General features: G+C 38.6%; 1 long non-coding RNA gene across 1 annotated transcript in view; it reads right to left on the bottom strand.

Moving 5' to 3' along the window:
* Positions 1 to 6,226: 6,226 nt before the first annotated feature.
* The window catches only part of LOC120517900, a 96,507-nt gene continuing 87,368 nt past the window's right edge, over positions 6,227 to 15,365 (bottom strand). Inside the window, exon 3 of the long non-coding RNA XR_005631132.1 lies at positions 6,227 to 6,286. This is a non-coding gene — a long non-coding RNA (uncharacterized LOC120517900). The remainder of the gene's footprint in view (positions 6,287 to 15,365) is intronic.

Genomic DNA, 15,365 nt, shown 5'->3' with positions numbered 1-15,365 from the left:
ATAATTGATTATTGGAAGACGATACACACACTTACTGTATCAAAAAAACCTTATATACATAATATCTCACTGCAGCACTTCCCATCCAACACAAATCATGGCACAAAACATTTAAACACTGTGGACTATTCGGACCCGGACACAAACAGGGCGACACAGATTGTCCCATTTGTTTATTTACAACCCTCACCACAGTACACAAAATAACAATAATAAAAGACTTTCTCGCTCTCACTTTTGCCACCTCCAACTCGTCCCTAACAAGCTCCGTCCTCCTCCACCCGACTCCGGCTCCCAATTGGAGTGAAACGGCCTCTTTTATACGGCACCCGGAAGTTCTCCAGGTGCTCCCTAATAAAGATCCGGCAGCACTTCCGGGCGTGGTGGAAGTGCTGCAAGCGAGTTCAGCAAGTCTTCTGACAGCACTTCGGGCTGTGGTTGAGCTGTCCAGGCACCCCCTTGTGGGGGCCACATCCCTCCATAAGGTTGAGCTCCCAAGCTTTGTGGCTCCCATGTAATCCAGGGAGGTAGCCCTCATGTGGTCCAGGGAAGATACTGCCCTTTTCCCGGTCCTTCACTTCTTCCGGCATTTCGGTGGGGCAAGGTCCCTAGACATCTGTCACAACACATACACTACTAATACAGAAATTTGAGCAAGAGAAAAAAAAATAATGTACTCATAGTCCTTTAAATATTATCTGTACAGAATGTCTAGCTCAGTTTGCGGTGGGGAATGATGCGCAGACCGTACCTCCTGTTTCGGGAAATGTACAGATCAACAGTTCCTGTGCTGGCCCATCAGGTCCTCTCCTGAATACCTTTTACCAGAAAGTAAAAATAATTTGTCTTAAAATGAACCCGGGTTCACATGACGTTTTCCATGCAGTGTCAGTCCTTTCCCTCTTGCCTTTTCCTGTGATTGCGTCCACTTCTTTCTTGGCTCTGCACTTCCCTTCTCCTTTTTCTGCCACCCATTTACATACTGTTGGCCCTCCAAGCCAGGTGCTTCCCTCCCCCTGTGCAATTGGCCGGCCTTACAAATTAAGCCATTCCACTAATAACAGGAATGGTAAAAGGTACAAACTCACAGTGAAACACACATATTCCAGACGACCGTTACTCTGCATAAGTAACAAAACAATACATTTATATTTATTTATTTATTTATTGACATCCTAAACATCAATCAGTTACCGATCTTGTGAGATCACTGCTGAAATCGACCCAAATCCAGACCCAGACCTTCCCCATGGCCATTTCTTACTGTCACATCATTTCTGTGTGCAGGAGAGAAGGAACCACTTCTATTGCCGAATGACAGGGAGATGGCAAAGGACCAGGACACTACTAAAACTGTAGTATGCAAGACAAAGTGATATTTTGCTTGACTGAAGAAGAGGGCAAAAAGATATTGAGTGAGGAGGAAAGAAAAGCCAGTCATGATTTTTTGTGCTCCTTATAACTGTCACAGCTACGCAGTAAATGAATTTGTTTTATTTCTTTTGGTATTACTGCACTACTACATGAACTGCAAATGGAATCGTTAATCTTACATTATAATAAAAACATAATGCAAAGGTACATAAACTATGCGGGAATACAGAAACAACATTACACATTGATATGTTTTATTCTGCATTTTCCATTTGATGAGAAGGATGCAAAATATGCCAGGTGCTTAAGTTCACTCTCTTTTTTCAATATACTTTCCCAAATCCACATATTAGTGACTCCATTTTGACTGAGCCTCATCTCTTCTAATGGCATACATGCTGAAGATGAATTTTTGCCAGATTCAGGTATTTTGCCCTTAATGTTTTAATGAATTTACAAATAATCAAGTAATAACATTAGTTTTCTGATCTTTGAGGCAAACTATGCATATATTTGTAGTTCCTGTACATCCTTTCTTGTTTTTCAGAAGTACCAATTAATATCCAATTATTTGAATGCTTTTTAAAAAAAATAATGACAACAGGTACTGTGAACACTTTTTCAGCCCTAAAATGACATTGCTGCTGCATTAAATATGCAACACATGTATTTTTAAGCAAAAAACAAAGGCCACATAATTTGAACTTTAACTCATACTTCACAGACCGATGCTTCAGTCACACTGTGAGGAAAAAGCAATTATTGCACTTGAGCTAGCACTGGGAAGAGACTTATAAAAAAAGGTCATTGACAAGTCGTTTCATTGAAGAAAAGACTTGTGGTAAAAATCAATTTTGCTAAAAGCACTGTAATTGTGCCTCTCTGACTGAAGGACCTTTCAAATGTGAAGGTATACTGATAAGATATTAGCTGTCTGAAACTCTAAACAGAGTTGTACCAGTAACTCTGAAATTAATATTTGCATTGTAGAATAGGAAGCGGTCACATAATTGTGATTTAGAAATTGCCATTATCAAAGCATGGTAAACCAAAAATACATTAAATAAAAAGGATGCTATATAATTTAGAGTTTTAAAATGGCATCTAATAAGCTCAGAGTGAATCAACTTCTTCTGACTATGGCAACTATGAAAATGATCTGCACCCCAAATACCTTTTTTAATGTAAATATTTTCTTGCAATTAAAGAAAGTCAGATTTTAGATATGAAACATGTTTTTCAGAAGCCACCAACCCACAAACTAGTTTTTGATGATTCTTTACAGTATTCAGAGTGGCTTGCTGTAGATCACTTCAGCTGTTTAGACATATATATGTCTGTATGTTTATATATATATATATATAGTGAGTGCCACAGGGGATGGATGGTCTTCACAGAGGGTGATTATTTGCCCACATGGGACACCATAGTAAAGGAAACTGGAAGAATGGGCTCTCTGATCAGATGGGAAGAAGAATCTTTACCCAGCAGGGAGGCTAGTATTTTGGAAATAGCAGGGGAGACTGCAACATGGGGTATTGTATCCTCTGATACACTAGGGGGCAGTGTCCCTGGAGTTTTGCGTCACCTTCTGATACCCACAGGGCATCATGAGAGTTGGAATCCTAAAGTACAGCCCTGTTGTGTTCCATAGATGCCACCAGGGGGCACTGCAGGGGAGTATTGTTTCTATTTTGTAGAAATTGTATTTCTGCATTGCTTATACTTTGATCCTGCTTACCTCTTTGTTAAGATAACATCTATATATAATTCACTAAGGCAAGACACCCATGGAAAGCACGCCAGAAGGGGCGTGGATTCACTAAGCCGCCGACAAGTAAGATGCCCATGGCGCATGCAGGAAGGAGCCACGCCCACCAACTCTAAGACCATTGGATACGACAACAACTCGCAGAACCACGCCCACCAACTCGGATGCGACGACGCAGAAAAAACGGCATCATTTATGTTTGTATGTCGTAGAGTCTACATGCAGCTCTGAGCCACGTTGACTATTCATAGAGTCATGTTTCTCGCGGAAGTGAATCGCTGTATGCAGCGTGTAAAACGCTGTATTGTATGTTGCCCTCTCCAGAGTTACATTTTTTCATTCACCTACAGTCGTATACACAATGAAGTAAGCAGTCTTTAGAAACCGAGTTTTCGGTTACGACACAACAGCAACCTGTTTTACACACTACATACAGCAATTCGCATCCGCGACAAACATGCGTCTTCTTAGATGCTTCTGCACTTTGTACACACCCCCCTCTCACCTCGCTACTACCATGGTCGGGTGTCTTGGTGGATTATATATAGAAAGGCAGCCAAAACTGCACAGAGCAATGAAAAGTCTACGTGTGTCACAGGTGCATCTGGACTGTGCAAAGACGACAACGACTCGAGTGACTAGTTGGAGGTGGGCACATGAGCAGGCAGTGCATACTGGACGAGAAATCAGCAGACTAGCATGACGGAGGGAGCGGAGTGGACGTCCTTCTCCTCTCCTCCTGTTCCACCCTCCGCGCCTGAGTGCCGCACAGACAATTGTGTGTTGGTTCGTTACGTGCATTGTTCCAATGTTGCTTTTCTTGCTGATTTATTACATTACCGATTTTTCAAATGTTAATTTTCTCCCTGTGCTTAAAAATCATTAAAAAAACCAGCCTGATTATGTGGCATATGGTACGCCGCAGGTTGACTAGTTATTAATAAAAGGGACAATATTTGAACCCATGACTGTGGTGAGTTTGGCTGTGTCTGGGATTTGAAACTAGGTGGTGCCCGTATATAATGTATTTAGATCTCAGTTCATTGACGTATAGTTATTACATCAAGGTAGTTTGCAATTCCAGCGCTTGTCAGTAGAGGCTGATGTATTACATTTAAATACTTATTGGCTGTGTAAACAAAAATCAGACACAACACTGTGTTTTTTGTTACTAAGAGATATGAGTAAGGCAATGCTTGTTTAAGGCTATGTAAGAATAAAACAACTCTTGTATTAAACCATACCTCTTGATTTATACATAAATAAAATGGTATACACCTTTATAGAATAGCATGTGGAGGACAAAACCATTTACGAAAATTCATGAAAACTGATTTTGGAGATCTATGCAGTTGCAGCATGGCAAGAAGACAGAGAGATATGGCATAATGGTCAAGCAAGCATCATACTACCTTGCTTAACCCAAAATTACACTGTGCTGACTTGCTTCTCCAGCCTACACCAGTATGCACTGTTCTACATCTATGTAATAAAGAAGTAGGATAGTTTTAAAAACAAGAAAACATTCTGAAGATGGGAGAATTCTGCCTTAAAAATTTAGCAGACTGGATTTAAATTGTGGCCAGTTCACTGTCTGTGTCCAGTTTGCATATTATCCTTATTTACACGTGAGTTTTCTTTCACATCCCAAAGAGGTGCATTATAGGTTCATATAGGCCCTATATGAGTGAGTGTGTGTACTCTCCAGGGTGAGTTCCTGACTTACATCAGTATATTCTTTGGCTCCAGTGATCCTGAATTGAATGGAGTAGGTTAGATAATGGTCACGTTTTTTACATTGAAGACAGAGTAGTGTGATATAATGGGGAAAGGGGACTCATACACCCCATTAATCCAGAATTCAACCATATAACAGCAAGATATCCAATTTAATGTTTTTACGAATCAAATACTTTCCAAGAAAATACCTTTTTTCCTCAGAATACTTTACTTTTTCTCTCCATCTGGAGCGCTTGCCACTCCTACCATCTCGAATGCAAACTCATGTGGCCAAGTCAATGAGGCTTCTTTTAAATCTAAAAAACAACTGTACTTCCATCACATAAAGGGCATAGCTTGGAAGCATTCCTCAATCAGAAAAAGCATCCAAGGAACAGTAAAGCTGTCTCCTCAGAGTGCTGTCCAGCAGCCCAGGAAGTCCCCTGCCAAAATTTAAATTCCCAGGCAACTCCACAGTAACCCAAACTGGAACAGCCAGAGGAAGATGCCACCACATGGCCATGGTTCTGTTCTTCCATTATGTTGGCTTCTCATCCTGGAAAAGTACCACCAACCAACCAGGACTCGTTACAAAAACATGTCATTACTCCACTCCACTATTATTCAGTTTATTTTTGTATAGTACTTTTCACTGAGTGCAGACACAGAGCACTGGCACAGGTTCTCAGGTAAAATGCAAATAAAACTTTATAAATTACTAATTGCATAATGAGTACAAATAAAGATATAGACTTGTTTAAACAGACAGGGAAACACAGCAGTTTGAAACTGAATAACATAAATGGAGCTCAGAAATATCTGTTCATTAATTGTTGAACTATGGTCAGTTGAAAAAAACATCGAAAAAGCAATGCAATTATGTTTCCATAAAGATGTTAAATAAAAACAAGAAGAATTAATTAAGGAAAAACAAAAACTGGAACAAGAATTACAGGAAGACAAAACTAAGATTAAAATAATTGTGAAACCACACATAGCAGGACAGCTATAATTTAAATTTGTTTATTTAATAATTTTTCTGTTTGTGATTATCTCTCATTTTGTTTCATACATCTATAAATATTGACATAATTTTTCTTTTGACCTCTTTCTTCCTGTTTAGGGAGGCCCAGAGAGGTGCCACCATTACATATGGTCACATATTATAAACACATATTGTTGCTCCAAGAGCTTAAACTTCTTAGTCACCATGTAAACTTATTTGCAAGTTTCCAGTTACATTTGACTTTCATTTAAGTTAAAAAAATTAAAATGAATTAATATGTACAAAATTCTCATCTAAATATTAAAAAAAAGATTGCTTACCAATTGCCATGGATATGGTAAAGCACCCACATTAGGATTAAAGTAGGGGTTCCTCATTCTTTGCTGAGGATTCAGTCCAAGATGTTTCTTAGGATACTACATGAAGTAAAGAAGAGTAAAATGATGTTGTAGGTTTAGCCTTATTTCAAGTTTAAGTGCAGCATCAGAAGTAAATGCAAAAGCAAATGTCTTAGAAGGAATTTCAAAAACAGATAATTTATATGCTCTACTCTCTTGAAAACTCACCTATGTGTGTGTTTAAATTAGCCATTTACTAAATGAAAAGAAAATAAGCTGCAAATCTAACGCTGGCCTTTTCACTTCCCCAAAGCTTGCGCTCCATCTTTGGCAGGCAAGGCAACCCCAGACAAATAACAAAGACAGGCAAGATTTTATTCATAGATAAAAAGACTATATTGCACAAATGATCATACAACAGCTGTTCTGTCTCCACTTGAAGATGTCTGTGCTCCATGCATATATTACTGTAAAAGGCACTCTGCTTACTATTTCACTTTCTTTCACTCTCATTTGTTTTCAGATTCTGTTCTCGTGAATTGAGATGCTGGTCTTCAGTCTTTGGTTTTAAAGGTCAGGTGTCAACGTTCTTGCAATCTGACTGGTCACATAAGAATTACGGGGAGAAGAAAATCTAGTTCGATAGTTATACCTATCAGAATCAGTATAACTTTCCTAATGCAGGTGTTTAAAACAGTAAAATAGGAAACAGAAAGAACAGCAAATTACAAAAACAGAATTAAAAATAACAATATGTCAGACTTTCAGGGCCTACCTAAGAAAGGATTGATTCTTGCTTAGCCAACTGGATGAGTTACCCAACTCAAAATATTATAAAAGCACGCCTTTCACTTTCTCTGTCTCTCTTCTTAGTCCTGTCTTTGTTCCCACTGTAATACTCTTGCCCTTAACTCATCAACTGTAAACTCAGGGTGACTTTAAACCATGAATTCCAACCTAAAGCAGGAGAGGCAACTAAAAAAAGGCACTTATCAAAATAAACAGCATTCGCTGACTGGGAACTGAGTCACAAAGGTTTAGCATAATAAGAAACATTAACGTGATCAGAAGTACTGTAATGTTTGGGAGAAACCAGAAAATACAGAATCAAAAGCAAGCAGAAGTTAAGAACACCTCACTTTATAAACTTCCAAATTGTATTGCAGATTGGTTTGTTCACCAGAGGAGTAGGCAACAACAGAGCATTCCCAACAAACAGCATACTTCACTATTATCAATAAATGAGACAAAACACTGCAATGAAAATTGAAAAGCAAAATATTTATTACAAAGAAACAAAGCAAAAAAATTTTTCAGAAAAATTTTGAGTCAAAAAGGGTCACCAGAATACACATGGAGGTTTAACACTAGAATTACCAGAGCCTACGAAAAAACTCGTAATTCCGTCCCACCTTAAACTGCTTCTTAAATCCCTTCACACCTCTCCGCCAGCGTCCTTTGTTCTCTAAATGTGCTGATAAAGAGAAGCTCGGAGCAGCCGGCTATTCCATCCCCCACCAATTTAGAACGTGCACGAACTTCTCTCAGCTCATGCCTTGATTGAGTATCTGGGAGTGAAGTGGAGTTTTAGAGTGGAAATAATAGATCGTTGTTTGGAACACACGCATTTCATGTCTGTTCCGTTTCTACAGTAATCTGTGTCAACACATTGTTAAAACAGAAACTTTTTTTATATTCTAGTAGTAGATGACAAAATGTAGGCATAAACTATATAATGTATGAAGCCTGAAGTCCAAATAGCAAAGAAACATTTTCACAAGAATAACACAATTGCACTTTTATTCAAACATATAACTGCAGAAAGAAAAAGCCGCCTTAACATGCGACATTGACACCAGTTTACTATAACTGACTCCGTGGTTCAATAGATACAGCCCCCGCTTGGGAATCAAGGGGTCACGGGTTCGATCCTGCACTCCTCCCCTTTGAGAAGTAAACTGTTCTTAGTCTTACTGTTTTAGAATAAAACATACATTTGATTTCAGTCTGTAACAGCCGGTGCAATTTATGATCTTTGTAAAGGTTAGCTTTTTTTTTTTATTCACTTTTCACTCTCTCAGTCGCGTTCAGAATCAATCCATACAACCCCATCTGACACGGCTGTTTTCACTAAAGACGCGCTATAGCTCTGCAGTGTACCACGATGCATACTAACGCCCCGGTTCTGACACACAAGCGCTGGCGAAGCTGCCTTCTTCGTATCTCACCGTCACTTGCTTTTCTTTTTATTCAGTTTTATTGAGTGTTCCTGCCAGTCCCGCATGTTGCTGTATGCTTTTCTTTTGCACCCAGGACATGCAGAAGAAAGAATGGTAAAGACCAGTAACCGGCGCTATATGCAATCATCAGACACTCCCCATCTGCCCGTGTCGTTCAAACACAGGAACATATATTGGTGTAAAAGTATAACAAAAGTGCACTTTTATTCAAGTGCACTTTTTCCATCGCCTTTTCCTGTAAGAAGCAGTGTACACACTTCTCTCTATGCTGTGGTTTCTATTACACACCTGAAAGAAAGACAATATATGTGAAAATATAATCGCACTAATGCAATATTATTTGAAAACGAACAGCGTCAGATCGGGTGTGAATTTATGCAGGAACTGGAAATTCTCTGATGCGGACCTTCCCCAGGGAAGAAAGTACAGTGTCAGGTGCTCATTCAGTGTAATAGAAACCATAGCACAGAGAGGTGTGTACACGGCAACAAGTACACGTGTCGTAAATGTAGGAAGGACGGTCCTTGGGTGTGTGGAACTGTTAATATTTGAATGTGATGATTTTATATAGCACGGAATGAAAATCTTCACTTCTTAGCATTGCACCATGCAAGATGTCGTATCAATCGCCTACTGTATCTTGCTTTCTTTTTTCTTCGGTTATACAGGTAGTTTTGAATAAAAGTGCACTTGTTTTGTTTGCGAAATGAAGTGTCTGCGTGCACTTTTCGTGGCATTACACGTGTATTTTTTGAGCATGCCCGTTTGAGCAGTATAAAAGTATTGAAAAGTATAACAAAACAACGGGCAGATGGGAGTGTCTGATGATTGCATATAGCGCCGAACTTACTGCTCTTTACTATTCTCTCCTCTGGAGTACAAAAGAAACAGAATACAGAGCGCTATAGCTCTGTGCTGTACCACGATGCATACTAACGCCCCCACCGGTTCTGACACACAGGCGCTGGCGAAGCTGTCTTCGTATCTCACCGTCACTTGATTTTCTTTTTATTCAGTTTTATTGAGTGTTCCTGCCAGTCCCGCATGTTGCTGTATGCTGGATATGTTCATATGTATTGTCTCTTTCTTTCAGGTGTGTAATAGAAACCACAGCATAGAGAGAAGTGTGTACACTGCTTCTTACAGGAAAAGGCGATGGAAAAAGTGCACTTGAATAAAAGTGCACTTTTGTTATACTTTTACACCAATATATGTTCCTGTGTTTGAGCGACACGGGCAGATGGGGAGTGTCTGATGATTGCATATAGCGCCGAAGTTACTGGTCTTTACCATTCTTTCTTCTGCATGTCCTGGGTGCAAAAGAAAAAGCATACAGCAACATGCGGGACTGGCAGGAACACTCAATAAAACTGAATAAAAGAAAAGCAAGTGACGGTGAGATACGAAGAAGGCAGCTTCGCCAGCGTTTGTGTGTCAGAACCAAGGGGCGTTAGTATGCATCGTGGTACACTGCAGAGCTATAGCGCGTCTTTAGTGAAAACAGCCGTGTCAGATGGGGTTGTATGGATTGATTCTGAACGCGACTGAGAGAGTGAAAAGTGAATAAAAAAAAAGCTAACCTTTACAAAGATCATAAATTGCACCGGCTGTTACAGACTGAAATCAAATGTATGTTTTATTCTAAAACAGTAAGACTAAGAACAGTTTACTTCTCAAAGGGGAGGAGTGCAGGATCGAACCCGTGACCCCTTGATTCCCAAGCGGGGGCTGTATCTATTGAACCACGGAGTCAGTTATAGTAAACTGGTGTCAATGTCGCATGTTAAGGCGGCTTTTCTTTCTGCAGTTATATGTTTGAATAAAAGTGCAATTGTGTTATTCTTGTGAAAATGTTTCTTTGCTATTTGGACTTCAGGCTTCATACATTATATAGTTTATGCCTACATTTTGTCATCTACTACTAGAATATAAAAAAAGTTTCTGTTTTAACAATGTGTTGACACAGATTACTGTAGAAACGGAACAGACATGAAATGCGTGTGTTCCAAACAACGATCTATTATTTCCACTCTAAAACTCCACTTCACTCCCAGATACTCAATCAAGGCATGAGCTGAGAGAAGTTCGTGCACGTTCTAAATTGGTGGGGGGATGGAATAGCCGGCTTCTCTTTATCAGCACATTTAGAAGACAAAGGGCGCTGGCGGAGAGGTGTGAAGGGATTTAAGAAGCAGTTTAAGGTGGGACGGAATTACGAGTTTTTTCGTAGGCTCTGGTAATTCTAGTGTTAATAAAGTCTCAGAGGGTGCTAATTTGCTACTTGATCACTTCAGATAGATAGATAGATAGTGTAAGACGCTAGGGGTTGTTATTGCCCCTTTCATCCTAACAGACAGACACACTGAACACTCGGTAAAATCATGAAGAAGGTTTTTAATTATTTTCCATCTTGTTGTAGTGCCCTGAAGCACCTCCGCCACCATAAACAGGCAATACAATAATGATAAATACAATCAACCAATACAAATCTCTCCTCACCACTTCCCAGCAAGCTCTGTCCTCTACCTCCCAACTCCAGCTCGCTTGCTGGGTCTCCAAAAGTCCTTTATACAGTCCTTGACCCTGAGGCGGTTCTCCTCTTTCATTCTTCCGGTCAGAAGGAGAACTTGCTTTTTCTTCAGCCCGGAAGTACTTTGGGGCTTCCATCTCCGTGACTTGGAAGTACTTCCAGACTATACAGAAAGTAAAGACTCCCTGGTCTCCCTGCAGCATCTTCTGGCAGCAACCATGGTACCCAGCAGGGCTGTGTAGCCAAACTCCAAACACCATGCTGCAGGGACATCGCCATCTGACATCCTGAGGAAGTCAGTGACCCTTAGTAGCTGCTTTCCCCCATCTTTCTTGAGCAGCCAGCCATCCGATAGATAGATAGATAGATAGATAGATAGATAGATAGATAGATAGATAGATAGATAGATAGATAGATTTTTTTTTATTTTATCTGATATACATTGCTAATCCCCAGGGGGAAATTATAGATTAGAAGATCTTTTTTGATCTAACAAACTACTCATAAATACTCCCTGTGGTTAAATAATGACAAGATTAATTTATATTGCTAAACATGACTCCGTCTAGAAAGACATGCCTATGTGCCATGTGCCCATTCAGAGACTTGGAAAAATTATAAATCCTGAAGGATATTTTGGGGTTACAGCAATAGGCATAAAAGTACAAATATACATATAATAAGAATTATCTTAAGTATACTAACAAGATACAAATACATATATAAGGAGAATAATCACTAAATAAATTCACAAGGTATAGGCATTTACTAAGTGTAAAGTGACTAAGATTGTATATACATATCAGTTCCAATTTCACAGTACAGAATGTAAATCACTGGCACAGTATATTGCATATAGCATCATTGTAGGTTAAGATGTCTGCTAGACCAGCTCAGTACCATTCAGCACATAATAGCACCTTGGCTAAGGGATGACTTACTATAGAGTCTGATGTCTGAGGTTAGAAACGACCTCACATAGAGGAACTTGCAGCAAGTTAAGTTTCCATGGCAGCTACTGGGTTCCAAGCCTGCTGGAGAAACATTACCTGACACTTCCCAGGTCACATTTCAATCTTTCATTCACAGGCACTCCAATCAGTTTCATTTGTCATGCAATTAGTGCACTGATAGGCACAATATCCCAGGGGGTGTGCCAGTCTTTACCCAGGCATACTGATATGGTAACACGGTCTTTGTGTGTGTGCATGTCTGTCTGTCTCTCTCAGTGTTTTGTTTGGCTCTGTCCCTTTTTTTTGTCCTGCTAGGTGTTATGGTACAGTCAAGGATGCTGTCCCAACTAAGGATTATTCCTTGTTTATTTAGTCTTTTTGTTGCTAATTCAATAAAAGTTTTAATTTTTATTATTATGTTTTTGGTTTCATTTTGTTTTTATGTGACATTATTGCTTTGGTATAGTATTGTGTGTTAAGATATCTGTAGGGGTTTTTGTTATCTGCTATGTCTTGTCAATGCGGACACCAAGAAGATGGGTCCCCCTTGCTCTTGGATAAGGTACTATTTTTGGACTCGGAATTTATGCAAAAGTTATGTTTTGCTATTTTGGTCCAGTGTTTCTTTCTGTTCTCCCTTTTATGTATTCTTTAAAATAAATATTTCAGTATCAAAGGAAATTTTCTTTATGTATGCATTAGACGCTTTAATGATTTTCCTCTTTCACATTTTTGATATTTTCTGCTAAAAGCCTTTTCCCCATTTGGGCTTGGGCAGTCTTGAAACTGCCTTTTGAGTTTGGGGCTAGACAGTCTGGTAATGAGGCACAGAAGTCCCTGAATAGAATTTAGGAAATGTCTGATTTTTTTTTTTTGCATTTTGTTTTGATGCCTGCTACCCCTTCTTGTGCTTTATTGTCAGGAGAACATGACACTAGGCATCCAATCATGATGTATCTCGTATATTTGGAACTATATGCAGTATAGACACAACAGGTGACAATTTATACCAAAGAAGGAACAATTTTCACTCTGCAGTTTTCTTCTCTTTTAAAACTTGTTAATATTATCATTAACTTATGTTTTGTTCTGATATTAGCCTTGAGGATTCTTCAAATGAAACGAACAAATAGCACTACGCTTGCCCCCTCCCCCAACTATGACATTTGCTGTTTGTCCACCTGTATCTGAAACTGACATTTCTGGATTTCCAAGTAACTCCTGCTACCAATACCACTGTAACAACATATTGATGTGAACACTTGTGGTAACAGCACCAGAGTGTCTTTCGTGAAGTTGGTCTTTAAAATGACAGTGACTTCCTGTATAATATCATCTTTTATTGGCCGTCACTGGGAAAGAAGGGAATTGGATGAACTGGAGGAAGTGCAATGTCGCTTTTCTTCTTATAAGGGTTCCTCAAGGTTAAATGTTAAAAGTTAGTGATGGTATTACAGCTAGTTTTCCCTGGTATCACCCTAAAATTGGCCTCCATAAGTGACTCGCCTTGTACACTCTGTGGCATTTGCCTTTTACGTGTCTATTGTCAGCTATGTCTTTAGTAAGAGTGTAACTGTAGAGTGCCATTTCTTTGCTTATCTCTGTTAATCATGTAATATGTAGCAGTGTTTGATTTCTTAAAATAAAGAAATGGGCCGCATAACTGAGTAAGGTAAGGATATGAAATGATGTGAAGTTGTCTGTAACTTAAAACATCTGTTGCTGTTCTTAGTGTAAATACAAAGAATTAAGTAGAAAATAAGGCAGCAGGGTATAGCGTTAAAAGATAGGATATAGATGTTTAAACACTGCCTTAAAATCTAGATTTTCAAGGACATTATATGAATTATTATCTTGGCTTCATAAGGACAAAATTATTGGCCAGAACTGACTAACAAACTATGTCCATGACTCTTATCCCCGTGAAGCAGGCCTTTTAAATTATTGAAAAGCCAAATAAAAAGTCAATTTAAAATTGGATGGTGCAGAATAACAAATAATACATTCAATAAAAAGCTCTATTTTTGTAGGGCTGCCGCTATTGTACTATATGTTTCTAGAACAACTTCATACATAATATGTTTAACACCACAGAATAGATGATACTTTTCGACAACTTTGACATTAATTTAAAAAGGGGGTGCAGTCATGTACACTTGCCAAACAAAAATCTTCTGAAACATTTTACTTTACATTTTAATAGGAATTCAGTGCTACTAAAATAATATATTTTCCTAGCAGTAATCAAAGCACTCACCTTTGTTTGCTATCAAAAAATTGTTTTCCAGTAGTTGCTCTGGGTTGTTTAGATACTAGATGTGCTTTATTAATTATGCCACTATTTAATGCAGCTCCCTACGATGCACAGCAGTAAATAATCAGTATGTAACTGGTCTATACTTTAAATTCATTTATTGAGAATGTTTGCCTTATTTTTGCTACATTTACATATTTACACCTACATATATCTCATCTTTACATATACAAAGTGCTGTTTCTGCAATTAGGTGCCAAAATAAGTGGAAAAAAAATAAGCTTCTCTTATTATTAAAAGGTTTATAACAACCCTTCAGCTTTATCTTCTTAAGCATTTTTCCAATACTGGATTATATGATCAATGTAGTTACTTTTCTAAAAAATATTCCTTTTGAAGTCTATGAAATTGCTATCATCCCAGGTGCTGCAAGCCTATTTCAACTGGACCAATTGGCCCTGCAGTGTCCTCTATACTCTAAAGTGTTTGTGCACGTATATAACCTGAGCTTTTCAGTTTTGTGAATGGGTTAAAAAAATTTCATCAACTACAGTAAAAGGAAACACAGCCTGTTGTTGCTGTTTTAATTTACAGTGTTGTTTGCATGAGATTGTGTAAAATGAGGTTGTTTTTTTTAGCTTGAGGTGGAATGTTTTTTCAAGTAGCGAGATACGAGACAAGTAGGGTTCATGCACACTTACTCCTACTTGAGGAGTAGGAAGTCTGTAGAAAATATGAATTATTATGAAGTAGGGAGTATTACGTATTGCTTAACCTATTCATAAACGTTCCTTCTTTTCTTTATTTATGTTTTATTTATTGTAAAGTGGTTATGCAGATATATACTAGCAGAAATTGTGACCATTGAAGGATCTTGAAATTGAACGCAGTTAGATGTGGACTTGGTCTTATTAGAATCTAGGCAGTTTACCAGAACAAGTGATAGAGTAAAGTAAATGAAGAGCCGCAAGATTTCACTAGGATTTCTGAACTGATAATTTCTTAAATTGGCAGAAAAACTGATGTTAGAGCCAATCTTTCAGCAGGTGACCATTTAGCACAATAACATTTGTTTGAACTCTATTCAAAATGTTGTTGTGCAGACTTTTGGAATGCTTTGGTTTGAATGATTGTCTCATGGGTGGCATGGTGGTGCAGTGGGTAGCGCTGCTGCCTCGCA

Source organism: Polypterus senegalus, chromosome 1 (assembly GCF_016835505.1).
Source record: "Polypterus senegalus isolate Bchr_013 chromosome 1, ASM1683550v1, whole genome shotgun sequence".
NCBI classification, from domain to species: domain Eukaryota; kingdom Metazoa; phylum Chordata; class Cladistia; order Polypteriformes; family Polypteridae; genus Polypterus; species Polypterus senegalus.
This window is presented reverse-complemented; position numbering and strand designations above follow the sequence as displayed.